Source organism: Lepidochelys kempii, chromosome 11, assembly GCF_965140285.1.
Source record: "Lepidochelys kempii isolate rLepKem1 chromosome 11, rLepKem1.hap1, whole genome shotgun sequence".
NCBI lineage: Eukaryota > Metazoa > Chordata > Testudines > Cheloniidae > Lepidochelys > Lepidochelys kempii.
The window spans coordinates 53056438-53070929 of NC_136390.1; the positions used below are offsets into that span (position 1 = coordinate 53056438).

The following is a 14492-nucleotide window of genomic DNA, read 5'->3' on the forward strand; positions in this document are numbered from 1 at the left end:
GGCTGCCCGGGGAAGCCAGAGCGGAGCCCCAGCAGAGCCTGGAGCCCGGCTGCCCTCGCGCCCCTCCCCCGGTGCCCGCCGCTCTCCGCTCTCCTCCCACTTGCCTGTCCGAGGGGCGCCCCCAGGCAGGCTCCGCGGGTGGCGAGGCGCGCAGGCTGAGCTCCGCCGGGCGGCTGGCTGCCGGCCCCCGCCTGCCGCGCGCTTTATTCTGCGCGCTGCCTCCCGGCTTTCCTGTGCGTCAGCGGGGAGTCCCGGTCCCGGTCCCCGTCCCCGTCCCGCCCCGGAGACCCCACCCCGCCACTAGGGACGCCGCAGCCCGCGCCCGGCGTGTCCCCCGAGGAGACGAGACCCTGCGCAGTGGCGAACCGAGCATGGGCTGGGGGCTGGAATTGCACTGGGCGAACCATCCCCAAGGGGCGGGGCGGGGGCTGGCCAGGCTCCAGGCCACTGCGTGACCCGAGGGTTTCAGTGCTGCTGTTCCCACCCCACTCCTCACTCCCCACTCCCCACTCCTGAGGTGGATTTTGGAGTCCTGCTTTCCTACCGATCTACCTACTGCAGCTGTTGGCCCCAGCAAGGGGTGATTTGGCCAAGCATCGCCTTGCCCCCAGTGTTCCCACTGATGAAGCTTTGAGCATGATGTTGGCAACGGAACATTATTCTCCGAGCTATATTTTTCTTATTTCTTATTTTTCTTATTTTCTTATTTCTTATTTTTCTTATTTCTTATTACGGTATTATTTTCTCTTTACATTTTTTTTCAACCTTATGTGTTGCAGGGTTCAAAATGGACTAGTTTTCCCTTTTTTGCCAGAGTCTCTGTGACATTTTAAAATACCTTTATCAAAATCATGTTAGATTGTCATTAACAACTTTGTGTGCCAAAAATGCTTGCTAACAATCCTGAATCCAGTTTCTATATGTATTTTCCAAAAGTGGAAAATTAAGCTGTTGACAGTTATTTGTGACAAGTTTGGTTTGGAGCGAGTGGGCCAGTTTTCATCAGAGAAACAAAAAATGTTGACAGGCTTTCTTATAGCCCTGTTACTGCTGAGTAGAGCCCTCCGAAACCTGTAATATGCTTATCCTCTTACTAGTGTATAGAGTGACCATATGTCCTGCTAAGATTCTCTTGCTTTTCAGTGAGTCGGTATAGTTTTTGCCAGCCCAGAGGTTGAGCAGCCAATGTCTTAAGTTTTCACAATGTTTTGTCCAACTTTCGTAAAGTAAATACATGGTTAATACGAGTTTAAAAGGCCAGGAACACTTGTGAAGAAGCTGTGCAGCAGATAGTGCTGGAGCTGTGAAAATGTCAATTTTTGATGTATGGAACTTTAGAGGCAGTGATTGTCATTGTGTTTTCTGATATTGCCCTAGATGTGCTACTAAATATTTTGTTTGGAAAGAGGGCACAATTTAAGGAGTGGACAGTTTTAAGGTCAGACGTATGAACAGTCAGAACTTAGGGGAGTGGGTGCAATACAGAAGTATCTCAAATAATTTTTTTTTCTGAATAAGCTCTGGATGGAAAAGAGTGGCTCTTCAGTCAGCAGTCCCACTGCTAGCACAATGCTCTGATATCTAAAAGTTATATGTTGAGAAGAATTTTGGTCTGATTCTCCAACATCACATGTGGCAAGGTTTGTTTACACCTGTCCAACATGGATATAAAATGCTACCAAATCAGAATAACATTTTACATCAATTTTGCCCTTGTGTGGAAATGACTAGAGTTAGACAAAGATCAAGGCAGTGACGAATCAGGATCCTAGGCCTGAGGCAGTGCAAAGCAGCTGGAATGCTGCCCTGTCAACGTTCCTTCCCCACTCTGAACTCTAGGGTAGAGATGTGGGGACCTGCATGAAAGACCTCCTAAGCTTATTCTTACCAGCTTAGGTTAAAAACTTCCTCAAGGTACAAACTTTGCCTTGTTCTTGAACCCTATGCTGCCACCACCAAGCATGTTAAACAGAGAACAGGGAAAGAGCCCACTTGGAGACATCTTCCCCCCCAAGCCCTACACCTCCTTTCCTGGGGAAGGCTTGATAAAAATCCTCACCAATTTGCATAGGTGAACACAGACCCAAACCCTTGGATCTTAAGAACAATGAAAAAGCAATCAGGATCTTAAAAGAAGAATTTTAATTAAAGAAAAAGTAAAAGAATCACCTCTGTAAAATCAGGATGGTAAATACCTTACAGGGTAATCAGATTCAAAACATAGAGAATCCTTCTAGGCAAAACCTTAAGTTACAAAAAGACACAAAAACAGGAATATACATTCCATTCAGCACAGCTTATGTACCAGCCATTTAAACAAAAGAAAATCAAACGCATTTCTAGCTAGATTACTTACTAACAAGTTCTAATACTCCATTCCTGTTCTGTTCCCGGCAAAAGCATCACACAGACAGACAGACCCTTTGTTCCCCCCCTCCCCTGCTTGGAAAGTATCTTGTCTCCTCATTGGTCATTTTAGTCAGGTGCCAGCGAGGTTATCTTAGCTTCTTAACCCTTTACAGGTGAAAGGGTTTTGCCTTTGGTCAGGAGGGATCTTATAGTTCTGTATACAGAAAGGTGGTTACCCTTCCCTTTATATTTATGACATGCCCTAATGGGGATTCCAAGGATTTTTTTGATTTATGATATATTCCTTTATTTTATTACTCTCTGTATTATAGTAACACTTAGGACATCTCTATACTGCAGCTAGAAGTGTGCCTCCCGGACTGAGTGGACAGACACATGATAGCTCCATTTGAGCTAGTGAGCTAAAAATTGCAGTATGGCAGACTTTTCACTGGCAGCAGCTCAGGCTAACCACCTGAGTACAGCCCCAGAGAGTCAGGCAGGCTTGTATGCAAGTGGCTAGCCCATGCTGCCATCCATGCCATGGGAAATCAACGCTATTTTTAGTGTGTTAGCTCTGCTCATGCTAGTGTGTCTGTCTACCTGCGCTCCCAGCTGCAGTATAGACATACCCCTGAAGGCCCCAATCAAGATGGGGACTCCATTGTCCTAGGCACTTATTCCAAGCATGGAGTATGAGATACTCCAGTGGTTCCCAAACTTGTTCCGCCGCTTGTGTAGGAAAAGCCCCTGGTGGGCCAAGGCGGTTTGTTTACCTGCCGCGTCCGCAGGTTCGGCCGATCGTGGCTCTGAGTGGCTGCGGTTCGCTGCTCCAGGCCCATGGGAGCCGCTGGAAGCGGCGTGGACCGAGGGACATACTGGCCGCCACTTCCAGCAGCTCCCATTGGCCTGGAGCAGTGAATGGTGGCCACTGGGAGCTGCGATCGGCTGAACCTGCGGACGCGACAGGTAAACAAACCAGCCCGGCCCACCAGGAGCTTTCCATGCACAAGCGGCAGAACAAGTTTGGGAACCACTGAGATAGTCCTATGTGATAGCTACCCTGTTGGCTGACACAGAGATTGAAATGGGACCATCCAGAGCTAAAAGCCTGAGCTGCTACAGAGCTAAGGACTCTGCAGCCGGAGGCAGGGAGGTAGGGAGGTAGATGCCCCGATATTTGAGGCTTTATCTTATATAGAAGCCTATTACCGCCCCACCCTGTCCTGATTTTTCACACTTGTTGTTTGGTCACCGTAGCCAGAGGCTATAACAATTCATGCCTTCAGCACTGGGAAACACTGGGAAAAGCATTGGATCAGCACTGGGAAACATTTATAACACTCGCTCACCTGTGATTTACAATTGCACTGAATAGCAATCTTTGTACTGAAACTGACAAAGAGGAATCCTTGGGCTTCACAAACTTACTATAGCTGGCATAGTGTGTTCCATTCTTCCCATGAAGGGACATTCCAGTGGCAATCCATTCACAAATGAAAGCATCCAGACATTGGAGCTGTAGTCATAGCAAAGGTGGGTATGGCTGCTGAAATGCAATGATATTTTCCAGAGGGTGGAGGGAGAATGTCATTGTTAGGAGAGGAGCAAGGAGAGCTGAGAAATTCTGAAGTATGAAGATTGCATACGATAACATTTAGGAAACTGTAATGCTACAACAGGTGTCAAGTGTGGGTACAGCTGAACCAGTGCTAAATATCAAGTGTTAACTAGGACAAACTGTGGTCATCACCATTTTGGTAACCATGGTTAAACATGTTTCAGAGTAACAGCCGTGTTAGTCTGTATTCGCAAAAAGAAAAGGAGTACTTGTGGCACCTTAGAGACTAACCAATTTATTTGAGCATAAGCTTTTGTGAGCTACAGCTACTATTTCCCCTTGTTTTTTCCTACCCCCCCACCCCGACTTTCTTGTTAAACCCTGGATTTGTGCTGGAAATGGCCCACCTTGATTATCATACACATTGTAAGGAGAGTGATCACTTTAGATAAGCTATTACCAGCAGGAGAGTGGGGTGGGAGGAGGTATCTTTTCATGCTTTGTGTGTATATAATAAGATCTTCTAAACTTTCCACAGTATGCATCCGATGAAGTGAGGTGTAGCTCACGAAAGCTTATGCTCAAATAAATTGGTTAGTCTCTAAGGTGCCACAAGTACTCCTTTTCTTCATGGTTAAACATGTTCGATGTCAGCATTGCAAATTTTTACGATTGTGGGCAAAGGTTTAATTTTCTCTTAAACGTGTTTGTGAGCCCAGATCATTAACACAAACACTGCAAAATTCCAATGTATAGAATTGTGCACTTCAGTGTGGATTTTTGTGATTACTTGGTAATATTTTTTCAAGTGCTGCTAAACTTATGTACCTCAGGATTTTCTCCATATTCTATTACTTCTCTGAAGACCGGGTGCAGTCCATTGCAAAGCCACATTTGCTTAGCATGCCACAAACAAATATTATGCATAAAAGGGACCAAGAGCCTGCATCTGTGTTTACTGAAGTCCAGAGGAGTGTTTGGTCCCAAATCCCACTTGACTTATTCATGCAAATAGTCTTTATCATCTTTTGGTGTTGGTAATGGCCTCAATCAGACATTCAGCTATTGCCATCTCCAACACCTTGACAACACCAAAAAAGATAAGGGTTAACATCATCCAGAAGCTCCCTGGTATGTCCTTGGGATATGATGCACGCATGCTTTGAACAAGCCATGGTCTTGCCAATGGCTGAGTATCGTGCCCCAGTTTGGTGCAACAGCTCCCACACCAATCTTGTTGACACACGTTAATTTTAAGCAGTTCTCTCAAAACAAAGGCAATATCTTGGCTTTCAGTTTTGGCAGGTGTTGCGCCAGCCAACATCAGGTGAGATGCTGCTGTGGTTCAGGAGTACAAGATCCTGGCTGCATCAGACCTGCCAATACACCAAGACCTCAGTTCACGGCCATTCTCCTGACTCAAACCCAGGAAACCTTTCTGGATATGCTTGTCAACACTACAGGCCAATGGAAAGGATGTCAGCGCTCTCTGGCTTGAATCGTGGACAGCTCAGACAAAGACCTGATAGAATCTCAGGACTTCTTTTGTTGACTATTCAATCTTTCCCATAGGCAGTGGTCTGCACTCAACCTTGTTCAGCCAGCACATGGAAGGTGTGGGTATCTCCTCCACAAATGGGAAATATAAGAATCACCAAATTGTGACACTAGTGAGGTACAAGCCATGCAACATCTCACAGACAACTGCCCCATTCATGCTTACTGTGGTGGCATAAGGGGTATACACCGAGCTATCACAGAAGCATTAGAATGGCTTTCAAATCTCTAGATTCAATTATAATCTCAGCCCATTGCTTTTCAAATGCCATGTGAAAAAAGAATGCAGATAGTCAAATTGTAACTCAGTGGGGCTGATTCTTTGCTCCAGCTGAGCTATTATTGGCTCAGAAAAGGAACGTGAGGGGAAAAAAACAAATAATAATGTCTCCATTTCCCCTGTTCTTGGAATGGTCAGGGGCCAGTTTGGCAACCAACACTTAGAACAGCCTTGGGCTTGCTCCCGTTCCCAAGAGGGCTTTCAGCAGTTGGGAATAGCCAGAGTGCTGCAGCTCTCCAGCCAGACTCCTACATACCTGCACCCCTTTATGTCTGGTCTGGGGGAATTCTTTGGGGGCTGTATCTGAAGACTTTATGGTCCCTTTGCAGTGCCAGAGCATTATAGCCATAACACATTGACTTCGATGGGCATAGGATCAAGCCTTTTTCTCTATGCGAAGTGAATATAAACTGGTATGTCTAAGTGGGAAATTCTGATCTGGTGATATTTTTACAGCCATTTTGGATAGGTGTTAGTGACTACACAAGGTGCAAAGCAGTGGAGAATCGGGTCCACAGAGATTGTGTGTTGTGTTTTCTTTTTGAAAACACACCCAGCTTCAGGTTGTTATGAGGACAAACTGCCAGCAGAGGGCACTTAATACCATGCTTCTGACAAGGTGCATGAGATTAAAAAATGTTAATGCCAACAGATTTCTTGCTGTTGCATCAGTGCATAACATTTAGGGAGATCTGTCAATAAGTATTAGCCATATATTAAAGTTTATATGCCCATATACAGTTTTTCTTAAACAAATTATATAGAGACAGGTTCAAGCCAAAACTCCAGATTTGGAAATATTGGGGAAATTTGAAGCCAGATCTGAAGTTTCTGGTTTGGATCCATCTCTTAGGTTATGTAAATAATATTCCAGTGGAAAACATGTTAAGTACCTTTTTAAAAGAGGGCTGAACAAATAATATGGTAACCAAATACAAATCCAGTTTATTTCCAGTCTGAAAATGCACACCTTTGATTAGATCTGCTATCAACATATGTATTACTTTACAAACTGCAGGCAAAAATTTTTAGTCTGTGTGACACCCATTGGCATCAATAGGAATTCTACACAAACACACACATTAGACTATCCAAGGTGGCCTCTACCACTAAGATCTGAGAGCACGATTTTCCCCTGTGAGATTCAGCAGGAAGCATTGCACATAATTCCCTTAGCCTATAAATATCAGGCAAGGAAGAATAATTCTCCTGTTATTCATCAAATGCTCAGTAACCACCCTAAGGACTGCAGGAGCAAAGTTCAGTTTCTAAATGTGCTAGATTATTGGCTCTTGCATCAGGGTTCAGATTTGTGTATGACATTATGTCTGACTGATAATAGTAATAAGCAGTGTTTCTTCCTTGTAATAAAGGCTAAAGTGAGAGAAGTTTCATTTGCCATGCTGTTTGCTGGAGGGAACTCTGTAGATACCAACCGGACACACACACACAGTTTGTTGGTTGGTTTGTTTTTTAAGTCTTGTTCATTTTAATCACAGATGGGAATACTTGCTTGTCCTGGACAAGAGGTTCTACCACAGAGATTCTTTATAGTAAGTGGGATTCATAGGTCTATTAGGGCATGTCTACACTATGAAATTAGGTCGATTTTATAGAAGTTGATTTTTCAGAAGCGGTTTTATACAGTCGATTGCGTGCGTCCCCAATAAGTGCATTAAGTTGGCAGAGTGCGTCCACAGTACCGTGGCTAGCATAGACTTTCGGAGCAGTGCACTGTGGGTAGCTATCCCACAGTTCCCGCAGTCTTCATTGCCCATTGGAATTCTGGGTTGAGCTCCCAATGCCTGATGGGGCAAAAACATTGTTGTGGGTGGTTTTGGGTACATGTTGTCAGTCGCCTCTCCTTCTCTCCATGAAAGCAACGGCAGACAATCGTTTCGTGGCTTTTTTTCCTGGGTTAACCGCACAGACTCCATAGCACTGCAAGCAGGAGCCCACTCAGCTCACCGTCACCACTACTGTTGTGGGCAAGTCTACTGTGAGGGCTGCTGTGATCCAAGTAGCCAATGCAGTCATTGACATTCTGTTATCAAGGATAGTGACTCTGGGAAATGTGCAGGCCTTTTTAGATTTTAGGTGCATCATAGTCCTGTCCTTTGTCACTGGTGAAGAAGTCTTTCAGGCGCACATTCCACATGAAACAGCTCCAGGGCTCCTGCTCTTTTGCCTTGGCCACACAGCAGCAGCTTCTGGGTGCCTTCGCATCAATGGTGAACGGCTCCACTGCTTCCGCTGCAACTCTGCAGCAGATGGTGCAGTAGGACTGCTAGCTGTCCTTATCAATGGTGTTTTGCTCTCTCCACCGCTTCCGCTGCCTCTACTATCCTGATCTCCTGCAAGCTGGAGGCTTCTGCCTCAGGTTGCTCTCCCAGCCGGCAGCACCGTGCAGTTTCACCTACCCCAGCCTACCCCTTGCTCCCATGGCTCATGAAGCCTGGACAGTAGTAAGGAGCAGTTCAACTATAGGCTGAGCAAGAGCAGAATGGCCTTTGGACGTTTAAAAGCTCGCTGGCGTTGTTGGTTAGACCCCAGCGCAACCAACATTCCCATTGTTATTGCTGCTTGCTGTGTGCTCCATAATATCTGTGAGAGTAAGGGGGGGACGTTTATGGCAGGGTGGGAGGTTGAGGCAAATTGCCTAGCGTCCAATTTTGAGCAGCCAGACACTGATTAGAAGAGCACAGCAAGGCACACTGCATATCACAAGAGACTTTGAAAACTAGTTTCATGACTGGCCAGCCTACGGTGTGACAGTTGTGCGTGTTTCTCCTTGATGCAAACCCGCCCCCTTTGTTGATTTTAATTCCCTGTAAGCCAACCACCCTCCCCCCTTCAAAATCAAGTAACTATTGTTTTAAACCATGCATTCTTTATTAATTTAAAAAAATTGACATAACACAAGGAAACCACCAGTGGTTTTGGGTAGTGTCGTCAGTGACCATTCCCTCGCTCCCTCCCTCCATGAAAGCAACGGTAGGCAATCATTTCTTGCCCTTTTTCCTGGATTGCCCACACATACGCCATGCCACTGCAAGCGGGAGCCCGTTCCGCTCACCGCTGCAGTTGTGAGCATTGTAAACACCTCACCTTTGGCCTTGGAAATTTTGGCATATATATTGGCATTACGACTTTTGGAACGGAGTACTGATAGCACGGATTTGTTTCCCCATACAACGATCAGATCCAGTTCCCCCCGCTTTCGGAGACTGCATGGTCACCTGTGCTGATGATCTCGCCATGCTGGCTAAACAGGAAATGAAATTCAAAAGCTCCCGGGGCTTTTCCTGTGTACCTGACTAGTGAATCTGAGTTGAAAGTGCTGTCCAGAGTGGTCACAATGGAGCACCCTGGGATAGCTCCCGGAGGCCAATACCATTGAATTGCATCCACACTACCCCAAATTCGACCCAGTGATGTTGATTTTAGCGCTAATCCCCTTGTTGGGGAGGAGTACCAAAATCGATTTTAAGAGCCCTTTAAGTTGACAAAAATAGCTTCGTCATGTGGACGGGTGCAGGGTTAAATCGACCTAACACTGCTAAATTCAACCTAAACTCGTAGTGTAGAGCAGGGCTTAGACAAGCAAATCTTCTACCTAATTAATACATAATGGACAATGAGTTCTGTATTGCAATTATTCCCTCCCATACAGCATCTAGTGATTATAGCCCATGACTTGAAGCAGAGGCAGATTTACAATGAAACACACAGTGCCTGGCACCGGGCCCCACAACTACAGGGTGGGCCTGGCAGCCCAGCACCCCCTGCGGGGAGGAGGTTGTAGCCTCTGTGGGGGCACAAGCTGTGAGGGAGGGCAGGGAGGGAGCCGTTTAAGAGCTGGGCTCCTGCTGGCTCCCGGGACTCTTACTGGTGGGGAGTCAGGCGCGTTCCCCTGGTGGGGCGCCCGCCCGTGCTTGTCCTGCTGCCCCGCTCCTCTGGGCAGCGCAGGTGCAGTCCCTGGCATGCCCTGCAGCAGGCAGCCCCTGGAAAAAAGCCAGGGAAAGGGAGCGGCAGGCCAGGGGGTCTCAGCTCTCACGTGCTGCTGCTGCTACAGCTCCCTTTGGCAGTGAACCGGAGCAGCGGCAGGGCAGGGATGCATCCACCAACCAGCCAGATAAGGTAACCCAGCAGCCCCGACTGGGACTCCCCCTATACACACTTCCTCCCCCCGCCCTGAGCCGCTCAGGGCAGCGGGCTGGGGTGCCCCCCCCACACCTGGCCCATCCCCCAGCCCTGACTCCTGCACCCTAACTCTCTCCCATGCCCCCTCCCATATCCTCACTCCTGGCCAGATCCCACTCCCTAACTTTTTTTTTACTTTTAATAATAAAGCGCTCTTATCCAAAGCACTTTACAATAGCTAGCTAATGGTACAAACAATATTTGGAAAGATCATTAAGTGGTCTGCCTCTACCCTGAGCAATTTTCAAGTGGTCTGTGGGGAAAAAAAAAAGTTTATTTTCATTTACTTCCTATTACTTATAGGAGGAGAATGAAGGGGGAAAAAGAATGAAAAACTGGGATGAGGGAGATTGTTCTTTTTCTTGGCTGGGTCCTGTGGGGAGCCCCCCAAAATGAAGCTGAGCACAGGGCCCCACTAACTCTAAATCTGCCACTGATTTGAAGTCAGGATTATTATTACCATTTATTATTTGTGTTGTGGTAGTCCCTAAATGCCCCAGGCCTGCTGTGCTAGACACTGTACAAACATACCAAAGAGAGTTCTTTCCTCAAATTGCTTACGATCCAAGGATGAGATGAGATGGATACAGCCAACAGAGGAGGAAAACAAAATGTACCAATGAGGTGATAAGCAATGGTCAGGGCCGTCCCTACCCATATGCAAAGTACGCAGGTGCGTAGGGCACCAGGAAATTTGGGGCACCAAATTTCCTGGTGACCTGCGCAGCTGTGTGCTGCTCCAGCCCCGCCCCTTCCCGCCCCTGAGGACTGCAGCAGGGCTGGCCTGCACTCGCCGTCAGCAGGAAGTGCAGCTACCCAGCCCCAGCCGCGCAGCTGGGGAGGGCTGGGGGGTGGTTCCTCCTTGACCTCCAAGCTAGCTCCCCCCCCCCCCCCCAAGGCCTGGAGCCCCACACATACTCACCCCCTGGGGGGCTGCGTAGGGCCCCAGAATAGCTAGGGACGGCCCTGGCAACGGTCATAGCACACAAGCTGCCTGCCCATTTAGGATTTCTGGATTCTCTTCAGGGCCCTGACGCTGTCTAACTTCAACTTTGGGCAACTCTTTTAGCATCTCTGTGCCTCAGTTTTCCATCTGTAAAATGAGACTATTCGTCCTTATCTTGTAAGGTTGTTGTGCTTCTTTATTAATGGTTGTAAAGATCTTGCAGTTATTGTATAAAAGATGCTAGGTAAGAGTATACGTATTATTATTGCTAACCCAGGCATGTAATTAGCACTATGCCACTGACCACTGTACTATTTTTTCCAAGTAAATGATCTGATCACAACCAGAACAAACTATATAGATCAACTCACCAAACACCAGTTAAGGAACTTTATCTAACCTCTCATGTGTTCTCTTACTAATCTCTGTTTAGGATGACATCTCCCTAGTGGTAACAGTGGACAGCAAATTACATGAGTTTCCAGTGCTACATCGCACCAAAAACCAGCCGACGTTTCTTTTGGAGTTGGTGTGAAGAGGTATCATATTACAGATTAGGGAGCCCAGTGGTCAGACCACACCTACTACAGTTGATAGTATGTACAGTTCTGGGCACCTTAATACCAGAAATACTATTAATTGTTTAGGAAGCTCTACTTTACCACTGGAAAGGAGAGTTTCCCAACTTTATGTATCGTCATAGTCACAAGGGGCCAATCACTGTAGTACCTAACATCTCCTTCAACCTCTGGTGGCTTCCAAGACATCAAACCTTAAAACCCAAGCACCCTCAAAATCCAAAACCCAGTTTTAGAGCTTGGGCCCATCTTTATGTATTACAAACCACTCAGATTGATTATATCTACCTTAAGTATTTCTGGTGTGCCTTTCATTTTCTAAGCACCAGAGGCAAAACTGAGTTGCATAAAAATAGACTCTTCTGTTCTCTATCATTCGCTTCATCTGCTGTTCCTTATTTTTATTTTTTCTCCTACTTTGTCCTCTTCCTTCTGACCTGCACACAGAGTATGACAGTAGTAATTTCTCATTGAGAAGCAGTGCTCTGTAGGGAACAAGACTGCCCTGGCAGGGATATGCAGAAGATGAGATAATGACCTTTCCCATATCTAGTTTATGAGATTAAACTAATCTCTAATCTCTATAATTTTAGGCCACATCTGTTTTCAGAATGCCATACTGCCCACAGTTCATCCGGGTCCCTAAGCACATGCTTAGTTTTAAGGGTGTGAGTAGTCCAGTTAAAGTCATGGGATGACTAAGTGCTTCAAGTTAGGCACATGTTTATACACGTTGCTGAATTGGGGCCATCATAATGGCAAGAGGACACGTCACAACATTTTACAATACTAATTTGTATATGTGACGGGTGCTCTGGAAGAATTAAGCCTTCACTTAGCATTCTCAACACACCCTAGGTGCGCTAATAAGTAGGAATCACTGTCTCTTATTGCTTAATTAGATACCTTTCACATATTGAGGTAGTGATGACACATGATGTAGAATTGTATAATTAAATTATTTCACTTTGTCAACCAGCCTCCATGACCTGTAAAAAAAATAATGTTGAAACATATTTGCTTTCAGTTTAGTAATTCATGGTGTTAGACATAGATGCCAGATCTGTGTATGATTAGGCATCAAACACTTTTATGACAAAAAGGGTGTGGTGTAAATCTATTAGTCTGCATTGAACAAGAGTCACTTGTAGAAGAGTCCTATGCTTTATTTGATTGGGTGTGATGTAGGATTTTTGCAATTGCATAACTGTTTTCTTTAAAAAACTGTTGTAATGCTGAAAATACTGTAGGTATGGCGTTAGTGGCAGGGTAATATAGTCAGAAATAATGACTGCAATGTCATCATGTTGGTTATACAGAAGTAGTAACATTCCATTCACAAACACATGCTTAAACTTGCCATAGTATCACTTAACTTGAATTTTGCAGTAATTATAATCATCTTTTAATTTAACATAAAAGAGCTCAATCCTGATTTTTAGGATCCCTGAGCTCCCACAATTGGTATAAAACTTTCTTGTGGGTGTTCCTCCATTGCAGCGTTTCCCAAACTGTGTTCCGCACGATATGACTCGGTCTTCCATGAAAAAATCGTAATTAAAAAAAAAAAAGGGTCTTGCACTTGATTTTTGTACTACTTTATATGTGCTTTCCAGTTAGAAATTGTTAGTTCAAGTTATTTTAAATTTGTATTTTTGCTTTGTTTTATAAAATAAAATATATTTGAGCATAAATAATGCAAACGACTACAAAATAATATTATAAGTGTTCTGTAAATATATACCAGGTGTTCCGTGGCCAAAAAAGTTTGGGAAAGTCTGCTCTTTTGGGCTCTTTTGACACAGAGCTGAATAGTCAGTCAGGGTTAAGCCCAGATGCTTAACCTTGTTACTTCAAGACATGCTGAATTCTATCACCCCACTGTATCTTCTTTGTCAGCACAAATTGCTCCTGCCCAATGGGATGATAATTTAAAAAAGAAAAGAAAAAGGAAAACCCAGTCCCTGAACTCTTGCTATCTTGCTGTATGGCACAGGAATGGGCACGGATCTTCTTACAGGAAGGTGATTTTGCAAAAAAACCCTCATCAGCTGTACAGCTTTGAAAAAGGAGACTACTCTTGTTTCTCAAATCCAATCAAGTGTGTTCATTTTACTGTGGTGACTCTAATGGTATCAGAATAATGGCAACAAGAAACAACAACAAAACAATCAAGTTTGCATAGTGAGAACTCTCCTTGTTTACAAGGGAAATAAGTAAATAACCCACAGATCCTGTTAGTTCTACAGCCAACTCCAGCTGGAAGCTGTTAGGAACTCTGCCATCCGAACTTTAACAGACCAAAGGCACAGTAACCCCACATTGTCAGCAGAGGTCTTAAAGTTCCATATATTGTACTCCTCACCTGACATTTTAAAATGATACATTCAGGACCTATGCTGTGGCTGCTTTTTGCTGCATCACCTGTATGAAGTGGCCCCGAGCAAAGGATGATTCTCCTAACATATGGAGATCCTCTGGTAGTGCAGAGCCAACACAACAGCTCCTATCCCACTTCATATCTCTGCTGCAGGTGTAGGGGCCATGGCTGGGGGTTAAGGAGAGAAGGCCGAGGGGGGATTTCTCACTCTGTACTATTTGTTTTAGTCTATCTCCAGTCTCCCACACTTTGTTCTGGGATCTTTAAATTATCTTGTCCTAGAGGAGTGCTGCTGTCTTGTTGGGTTGTAGATTGAGATGTAGCTGGGGCTTTGTAAATTAGGACCACGGCTTTGAACAGCAATGGATACAGACTGGGGTCTAACAATAGGAATGGACCTCTGAAGGAGAGAGTATTTACCGCTTTACTACAGTAAAATGGGCATGTCTCATGTACACTATTGATCTTTTAAATGGAGACTTTTTAAAAACAGGGAAGCTCAAGCATGAGGATCACTTTTACATTCAAAAATTTTTCAGCCAGAAATATATATGGCTGAAGAAGAGTAGCGAACCTGCTCAACCTCTGGGTTTTGTTATTTAGGGAATGTCTGCTGCTTCTTTTTGAAATGGCTCTAA

General features: G+C 45.2%; 1 protein-coding gene across 7 annotated transcripts in view; it reads right to left on the minus strand.

The window, feature by feature from the left end:
• STAT4 (signal transducer and activator of transcription 4) overlaps positions 1–266 on the minus strand; it is a 62239-nt gene extending 61973 nt beyond the window's left edge. For all 7 annotated transcript variants that reach the window (XR_012154337.2, XM_073306206.2, XM_073306211.2 and 4 more), the window contains exon 1: positions 105–266. The gene's annotated coding sequence lies outside the window, so the exon portion shown is untranslated. The remainder of the gene's footprint in view (positions 1–104) is intronic.
• Between the last annotated feature and the right edge of the window lie 14226 nt (positions 267–14492).